The 9,257-nt window shown below is 46.4% G+C and overlaps 1 long non-coding RNA gene across 1 annotated transcript; it reads left to right on the top strand.

Annotated features, from left to right (window-relative positions):
* Nucleotides 1-1,181: 1,181 nt before the first annotated feature.
* Nucleotides 1,182-2,188, top strand: LOC109299437. Its single transcript, XR_002097843.1, has 2 exons — nucleotides 1,182-1,261; nucleotides 2,021-2,188. It is a non-coding gene; the product is annotated as an uncharacterized LOC109299437 (long non-coding RNA).
* Nucleotides 2,189-9,257: the final 7,069 nt, after the last annotated feature.

Below are 9,257 nucleotides of genomic sequence, written 5' to 3'. Positions count from 1 at the left end.
GGGTGTGTGCGCATGTGTGTGGTCAAGGTTCTGCCAAGTCTCAGCTCCTCACCCCCTTTGTTCCAAGGAGGGAACAAATAAGTGTGGAACTCGCTTGTTCCCATGTGCCCACTGTCTTTTATAATGGTGCAAAGTGGACTCTTATTCCCCTGTTTAGAGTTGTAGCTCAGCTCACTAAGAAACAAGTGATCACTGGGCTTCATATCAGTTATGTTTGTACTTGTGTGTGTGTGTGTGTGTGTGTGTGTGTGTGTGTGTTGGGGGGGATATTACAAGCAGTTCTGTAGGGTCCTAAAGAAGGACCACCCCAGGGAACATCCTTTAATTAGTATCTGCATAGTTTTGGATTGGAGCCTTGCCTTATCTAATTTGTTTTAAGACTTCTGTTGTAAAGCAAGGAAATACATTGGAGGTTGTTGCTAGTTTTATCAAAATTGATCCGACGGTGGGATCTTTTTGGAAGGGACTGTGTCTGTCCTATGATTGTCGAGTGTCTAGCACTTATAAGGTTAAAAAACAGGACTAGCAATGGACTGTAATTAGATTTTTAAAGAGGATATTTGAATATGAGATGCTTATACAATACAGATCTATGTTTTGGGTGGCAACTTCATAAGCAAATGGTAAAGCTCGACTAATTTTACCCCAACTGGAAATGAGACATTAGTGAGGACTGTATGCAGATGGGGTTGGGTTCCCTGGATAGGGTGCTAGAAAATGCAGCTGAGCTTCCAGTACTATACAGTAATGTTAATGTAGGATCAGCCTCCTGTAAACACTGAGATCTCAACTCCCCCAAATCTTTTTGATCTCATAATTGTCACAGAAACCATATGAAAACATGCAGCTATAAAATAGAGGTGATATTGTCACATGCATAGGACAAGGTCCTTTTCTGTTCTGGATACTTTGCACCTCTGAAAAGCCATTTCTAATTGGACAGCTAAAATTTCTCCAGTTGGCAGAAGTGGCTCCTGTGTCAAGTAGCCCCTCCACTTGACCCTGGTGTAAGGAGTATGTCAGTGCCTGTCAGGTGCAGTATGGAGTTTGCATGCATCCTGCCAGTTCTCAGTTGGTGTATGGTCCCTTGGGGATGATAGCCAGGTGACCTGTCATCTCAAGATGCCTTGAAAGAATCAGAGAGTTAATTATAAACACCTTGACTGCTACTTCCTCCACAGATTTTTAACTCCAACACTATCTGCTTTCAGTCTGGAAGACGATGCTTCTTGTTTACAGCCTGCAGATCCTGGAATCCACAGTAAGAATTTTTCCAGTCCAGTGTTTCCTGGGACCACTTCAGTTTGCTTGCACTAGCCCTTCTTAAATGTTATATATGTTACAGAAGCTATATTTTTTATTTGTCAGATATAAAAGGCTGGCTAGCTACGTAGAAATTTTGAAATTTCTAATAAATTTCATACCTCCTACCTGACATTTTTTTCTTTTAAATCTTTGGCTAGTGGAAATATGTGTTTTTTACTGGAGTAATGGACCAAACTAGGGAGTATGTACTGGACGGAAGTCATGCAACGTGGATCAGGAGAAGCATCTGGGGGGAGGATTGTTGCAGAAAAGTACCTGAAGCCATCAGCCTGGTTTATGACTGCAGTTAGTTTTTTTGTTTGTTAGTTTGTTTTTTTAAGAGTAAAATGAATACTGGCAGGATTCTGCAGAAGATCTGAACATTAATGAAAATGTAATGCTGTTAATGTGTAAGACACTGCTTATTCTCTGTTTTGGAGTTCTGTGTTCGAGCTTGCTCATACTCCCCTCCATCTCCCCCCTGGAAAGATGCAATTGCTTTGGAAAAGAAATAACAAAAAGTAATCAGCATGATTCTGACCCTTAACAATCTCTCTCGTGAGGAAGAGATGCAGTTGAGTCTTGATTTTTTTGTTTTTGTTTTTGTTTTTGTTTTTTAATGAAGTTATCCCTAATTACATGTGGCACGATGCCCTCCTGCCACTTTGTTGAAATGACAGTCAGCAAAAAAGATAAACATTTAGATGTTTTACAGGGTACAGTTCATCACCTCCACCTTCATTACTTGGGCCCAAAACTGTCCTTGGCTTTTGGGGTGGTGATAAACTGTGCCTCATAGTTGATCCAAATACAAAGAATGATGCGTAATGGAAACAAATGGAGCCTCCACAATATTCTAATATAATAAAAGCTGTAGCGCTTCCAGCTGTGTGTCTGTCTGTTCACATGTGTGGCCTGGAGCCTTATTGACAGACAGACACACAAGGAAGGCAGAGGTGGTGGGGACCAAGGTGTGCTTTGCTGCATGGGGAGTGTGGTGGCAGGGGGCATGACTTGTGGCCCTGTTGGGTGGGTGTGGTTTGCGGCCCTGTTGGGGGACATGGCGTGTGGCCTCGGTGCTGCAGGAAGAGGGCATGGGGTGTGCGGGCAGCACCCACTAGCTGCAGCACGTGGCTGCAGGGCAGGGCACGTTCTCCGCACCTGAACCCCACGCAACACCCTGCAGCCGTGCCCCGCCCCCAAGGGTGTGCGACTGCCGGCTGTAGCTGTGGGGTGTGCTGGGTGGTGGGGGTGAGGGGAAACTGGGTGTGGGAAGGGGAGGGGAATCATGGCAGCCTGCCTGACACCCAGCACCGCACCACACGCGTGTGTTGCTGCCGCCCACCCCACCCCATGGCAGGACTGGCATGGCACCACGCCACTGTCAAAGCTGGGGCAGCAAAGTGGGAAGCAGAGGCTGTCTGCTTCATGCACAGACTGGGAGCCATGTGCCCCCCTGGCACCACCTCTGGAGGAGCTGCTGGGCTCCAAGTGTCCAATAGCCTAGCCCGGCTGGGCCACATTGACCCTGACTGGGTTGTGGGGCCATCAGAGCCCAGTGGCTCATGCAGAGGCATGGCACCAGGGAGCCCAGGGGGTGGCGTGGGCCCCACTTCATCTGGATGCAGAGTGGTGGGTGGTGTTGCGCATGGCTGGACGCGGAGCAGTAGGTGGTGGCGCTCCATCCCCACTACCTGCCTGTCATTCTTGATGGGTACTTTGGTAGTATTTTAATAATAATTATCAAACCTCGAGCACAAAAAGGATCTTGCAACTTGCAATGACTGGGCAGACTACTTAGCCCATGCAAAGCCTTATTGACTGCAGTGGAGCACTATGAGGGAACAGCAGTACACTTTGTACTACAATTGTAGGACCAGTGCCCAAATAAACAATGAATCACATAAACGGAGGGCCAGACAGGAACTCAAGCAATCATCTAGTCCCTCAGCCCCCTTCCCTGAGGCAGAATCAAGTCTTTGTAGACCATCCCTGACAGATGTTTGTCCAATCTGTTCTTAAAATCTTGAGTAGAGCTGGAGGAATAATTCAAACAGCAAAGGTCAAAAGTTGTCATGAATGAGAAAATGACTTGGATTAGCTGCTCTTTGTGACACTGCATTATCCAGATGTTTGTGAGAGTTCAGGTGGCTAGTGTGTATTCAGAGAAAAAGACTCTAACATCCTGAAGTCTGGATTAAGTTTAGCTGAGAACTAGTAACCGAATTACATTTTGAGCATTCACTATTTGTATGTGGTGGTCACTATAGGTGGTCGAAGGCCGGGGCTCATGGGGCTTAGCTACCCCCACCCCCATGAGTGACTGGTGCCTCCTGAATCTGGGGGGGCAGCTGCAGAAGCCGTCGACCCTGTCAGGGGAGGCACCAGCCCTACCATCACTGTTGGCCATCGGGGGGGCATGCACACCCCCTACCAGTCGCCTGGGCCTACCCCACCTCCCCCGCAACTAATTTTGCAGCGGCTGGTGACAGCAGCAGCACCATGGTGTCGCTGCAGCGTCATGCCATGCCCAGTGCTCCTGTTACGTGCTTCTTCGCCAGCATGCACTGACCCCTCAATGGCCTTCAGCTCCACACCCTGAGTAATATTTTCACCTCCCATTACCAATGGTTTTCCATTCAAAAGTTTTCAGTCATCCAGTCAGGAACCAGTAAGAAAACTGTCTTTAGTGACCAATCGCGTGTAGTTAAAGTGAACAGTCTTCAGAAAATACGTAAGATAAGAATCATTTGCTTGACTAATAACAAGTATATTAAAGAATCAATCCTGATTTCTATCAATCATTTGGTGAGAGAGAGAAAAAGCTAAATTTGCTTGTAAGAAATAGTTTGATCAGCTCTTATCTTAAGCAGGCAAAATGTTTGGGTATGGTTATTTCATGCTACAAAGACCAAAGGTAATATATGCTGGGAAATGGTCTTGCTTGGTAAGTCTGACTACTTGGGGTAAATGTTCCTTTGGAAGAAAAACACTGAAAGAAAGCAAAGAAGCTGGGAGTGTGTTAACATACACGTGACAGTCCTTTCATCATAAGGTCTGTTTTCCTGACCTCTGATCATGCATGTGGCTTTCCTCTGCACCCTCTCAAGCCTCTCCACATCCTTTTTGAATTGTAGAGCCCAAAACTCGATGCAGTACTCCAGCTGTGGCCTCACCATGACCGAGTACAACAGGAGAATGATGACCTGGGATTTGCTTGAGAAGCATCTATGGATGTGTGAAGGAGTGAGACAGAACATACAGCATGGAGGGCCGGCAGGGCTGCAGCTGCATCCCAGAAAAGAAGGAAAATACCCACCCAATTTCCGGCACAGCATCTCACTCAGGATTGGTGGAGGGAGGCCACTCAAAGGTATTTCTGGCCCTGGAGAGGGCAGAGAGGGGTCAGTTCCCTGCAGACTGCAGGGAAAGAGGAGCGACTGAGGGTCTGGGCAGGCAGAAACTGCAGAGCTGCCTAAGGAAGGCTGCGGGAGTGACCCTAAGGCAGGCTGACACCTGCAGACAAGTGACTAGTGGTAATCTCTGGAGAGGAGCCGCAGCTGAGGATCTGAAGTGAGGGAGTCCACAAGGCCTGAGAGAATCTCCGGACTGGAGTTTTTCCAGTGCAGGATCCGGAGGAGGGCCTGAAGGAAAAAATCTACAGTCACAGGTAGGGCCTTCCTGCACAGGGGCAGACCCTGAAAGACTGTGAAAGTTCATAGGGGTTCAGAGCAGGCTCACACACAGCAAAGAATGGACTAAGGGATTGTTTGCCTGAATTATGGTGATTGGGAGGTTGAGCACCTGATCATGAGAAAAGGGGACATTGTCAGAGCCTGACAAGAAGGCTGAGAAACAGCCGGGGTTTTCTGTGATTTCTTTTTGCTGTTTATTTTTGATTTTTTTTGAGCACAGGCCAAGACTGGCTCCTGGAAGGGTGTACCCAAAAGAGGCACTAGGACATCTTGGGGTAGGGGCAAATAAGGTGACAACAGGCAGCACTGCAATGGGCTGCAGAAGAATATTGTAAAACACCATCTGGAGAGGCTAGGAGAGGGTAAAGGGGTGGTTTGAAGCCCCACAGAAGACATGGGGATCAAGACCAGGCAGGATCACTGTGGGCATTGCCTCCCGGGAATATATAGGTCATCAAAGTCGTGGCAGGTGAGAAAACGCAAGATCCACTTCCTGGCAGATCTGGTGATCCAGAGCTGAGGTCTACCCTGTTGCCACCTGTAGGCAGATGAGCAAAGGGCACTACTAGCAAGCCCTATAATACCTACAGATGTCACAGGATGCAAGCCAGCATTCTGCTAACTTTACTAGCCACAGCATCACATTGAAGGCTCATGTTCATCTTGTGGTCAGTCATGACCCCCAAGTCCCTTTTGTCCATAGTGCTAGCCAGCGTAGCACTGCTGAACCTAAAAGCATGCTGCAGGTTTTTGCTCCCAAGGTGGAGAACCTTGCATTTTTCGGTGTTAAACACCATCACGTTCTCATCTACCCATTTCCTGAGCCTGTCAAGGTCTGCCTGGATCACCCTCCTGTCCTCAGGTGTGGATGCTTTACCCCAGAGTTTGGTGTCATTGGTGAACTTGGCCAGTCCGTGTCTGATATCAATGCCCACATCATTAATGAAGATGTTGAATAGTATAGGTCCAAGAACAGAGCCTTAAGGGACCCCAGTGGTCACAGGGCATCACGATGATTGTCTTCCATCAACCACCACCCTCTGGGTCCTACCACGGAGCCAATTGCCCAGCCAGTGGATTGTGGTGAGGCTGAGGCTGCAGTTAGCCAGTTTTGCCAAGAGGTGATCATGGGATACCAGATCAAAGGCTTTTTTGAAGTTAAGATATACAAAGGTGATCAGCTCATGGTCACTGTCACCCAGCTTCCCTTTGATCGTTAGGTCACTAACGATTGTCCCCCGTTGCCAGAACCAAGTTGAGCAGCGCTTTACCTCTCATCGGCCTGTAGACTTCCTGCATCATATAGAGCTCATCCACGCACGAGAGAAAGCTTTGCGACCGCACGGATTTGGCCAGGCGCTTTTCAAATGAGATGTCTGGGTAGTTGAAGCCTCCCATGACAATCATGCAGCGGGAGTGTGCGGCCTCAGCCAATTCCCTGGCGAACTCCTGGTCAAGCTCTTGATCCTGGGCAGGAGATCTGTAGTATGCTCCCACCATTGTGTCCCCTGTGTCATGTTGCCCACAGATTTTAACCCAGAGGGTTTCCATTCATCTACCCCGGGCACCAGTGTCAGCTTGCAGTTATGCTTTCTTTGACATAGAGCTACTTTCCCTTCTCTGTTTCTGTTGTTTCAATGGTGGTTCCTCACTAGCCCTTGACCTGTGTACCTCCATAATGTAAAAGACTGTTGTAAAGGGCATGTAGGAGGCCACTGATCTTTTTTTTACTGGAAGTTTTTAAGAGCAGTTTAGAGAAACACCTGTCCAAAATGGTTTTGGGTACATTTATTTCCACCTCCATTGTGGGGGAAATCTGGACCAGATCCTGGTGTCAGTCCCTTTCCACCCTACACTTGTGTGGTTCTAAATCAGTGGGCCAATTTAATACCTGGTATGACTCCACTCCATGGAATGACATTGAGACATGAACCTATTTGGTAGGATGGACATAGTTAAACTCTATAGACAGGTTAGCACACCATAAGGAACATATATGAATAAATATAAAGTGGAGGAAGGTAGCATAGAGTTAGCATATGTGTTGCAGGAAGTAGTATAAGTACTAAGAGTTTTTTAATCTCTACAGCAGCTTCTCAAATGGTGCAAATTGGTGAAGCTCTATAAAAAATCTGTGGAGCCAAAGTGATTTATGGCACCTGAGCATTTGGACTGAAACAATCTTAATGTTTTGAATGCACAGTTCATAATTCATTAATACCTAGGAGCCTCAAGTGAGATTAAAATTTTAGTGTGGCAGTCTCTGTACACACCCAGAGTAAAAAATATGTCTGGTTCAGGACAGCAGGCCTGGGAAGAAAAAGAAAATGGCAAAGAGGAGAAATGACTTGTTCAAGGATGGCCAGTGTGGCAGAGGTGGCACTAGAACTTGGGTCTTTTGGCTCTGTCTAGTGCCTGGGCCAGGCTGCCTCTCAGAACTGAAAACATTTTTACTGCAAAATGCTACTTCTGTAGCTCACAAGGTCATCTATTATGTGTCAGAGAGCCTATTGCATTGACTGCTTGCTAGATGTATGTTGTTTGGATTGGAATACAGAAGCATTGTGAGCCAGTCCCTCGTAAGTGCTAAGTACCCTTCATTTCAGTAGATTTTAATGAGAAATGAGCTTGGCATATTTCAGAACCAGGCTCTCCATGTTTTTTTTAAACTTTGACTTGGTGAATGGATCTGCTCTGTTTCTATTGCTTATTAGGGCTGTGCAAAGCTTCAGATTGCGATTTGGATTTGGAGATGATTTGGACAATTTGTAGGCTGAATCTACAAATCTGAATTGAATTGCTAGAAGTTTTAGGCTTTCTGAATCAATTCAGAGCTTTCAAATTGATTTGGAGATTTGGTCACAGACTCCCCCTGCACCTATCTCCTTGACAGCTGGCAGGCTTCACCCCTCTGTGCCCATGCACAGTGTCACCTATGTCATGAGTTTTTCTTTCCAGCAGTTTGAGGTGCAGTTTCCCAGAAACCTCTGCACCTATCACCTTGAAACTTGGCAGGCTTCATGCCCTTAGTGGCAGCTGCCGCCTCTACAAGGTTCATTTGAATCAGCCAAACAACACCGAAGTTGGTTCATTGATTTCCCATTGTACTCTACAGCCGAATCTCTCCGAATCGGCTCTGAATCTTTTCCGAATCGATTTGAATTGGCCGAATCTGAATTGAATAGCTGCCTATTTACACAGGCCTACTGCTTATTAATTTTTTTTATGGAAAAAATTACAAAAGTTGCAGGCTGCAGAGCAATGCAATTAACCACCAAAAACGTCCTTCCCCTCCCCTCAGCAGGTTTCAGTTATTAGAGGAAGTGGTAAATGTGAAAAACAAAGCATAGGTGATGCCTAAAAAATAAGTAAGTCCAACATGACTTAAAAAATGGTCCTTTAAAGTGCTTTGCTGTAGCATCTGGGAATGTGATGATGATCCTCATAGGAACAGACAGTAAGGAGACAAAGAGATGCCCTACAGCCATACTGTAGTCTTATAAGGATTTGCATTTATTTTCAGTGGATGATAAATCGCTTCTATTTGGCTCTAACTGGAGACTTTGGACTTGAGTGTTTTTAAATATTTTAGAACCGTCGTCAGAACGTGGAATTCTTTTCTTTGTGGAGCGGGAATAGAGTTCGGGTGAAGATGAACGGCTTCCCTTCCTGAGCTCTGAGCTACGTGCATTGTTCATGAAATCCAAATTGGTTAGCACGCTGTCTCTGGCCATTCCAGAAGCCAACCTCTAATCTCTTAGGCTTGAGTGGGCTTTTCATTTGCTAATGGGGCAATGTGTTATCTGAAAGTGGGGTTGCTCATGAAATGGCAATTAATCCAACCTTGCTGAATTATTTTCCCTGAAATGGAAACATCACATGCTCTGTGGTGGATCCCCCTGTATCAAATTCAGATTTCTCTGTTAGTCTCAAAGGTTGTTCACAACTTTGCCAGCAGTGCCCAGCACCAGGCACTTCACTGATAAGCACAGTGGAACCTACTTCAATAAGAATTTTTGTGCCTAACTTGTGTCATTTAGCAGTTGGGTTAAGCCTGGGAGGAGGAAGCCTTACATTCCTTGTTGGTTTTCTGCTTTTCTTTTCTTTCTTCCCCTCAGTAAATCCTTTGTAATATCATTGTGGATTCCCAGGAGGGGGACCAGACTGCACAGAGGGCTGAAATAACGTGTGTACCCGTGGCGTGCCAGGGAATTCAGCCAGGCAGTCATTCTGCTGCGGTGGAATCGCTCCCAGCGC

The sequence above is a fragment of the Gavialis gangeticus genome, unplaced genomic scaffold, assembly GCF_001723915.1.
Source record: "Gavialis gangeticus isolate Ggan-Ray unplaced genomic scaffold, GavGan_comp1, whole genome shotgun sequence".
NCBI classification, from domain to species: Eukaryota; Metazoa; Chordata; order Crocodylia; family Gavialidae; genus Gavialis; species Gavialis gangeticus.
Note: the sequence above shows the minus strand (reverse complement) of the source record. Positions and strands in the feature narration are given on the sequence as shown.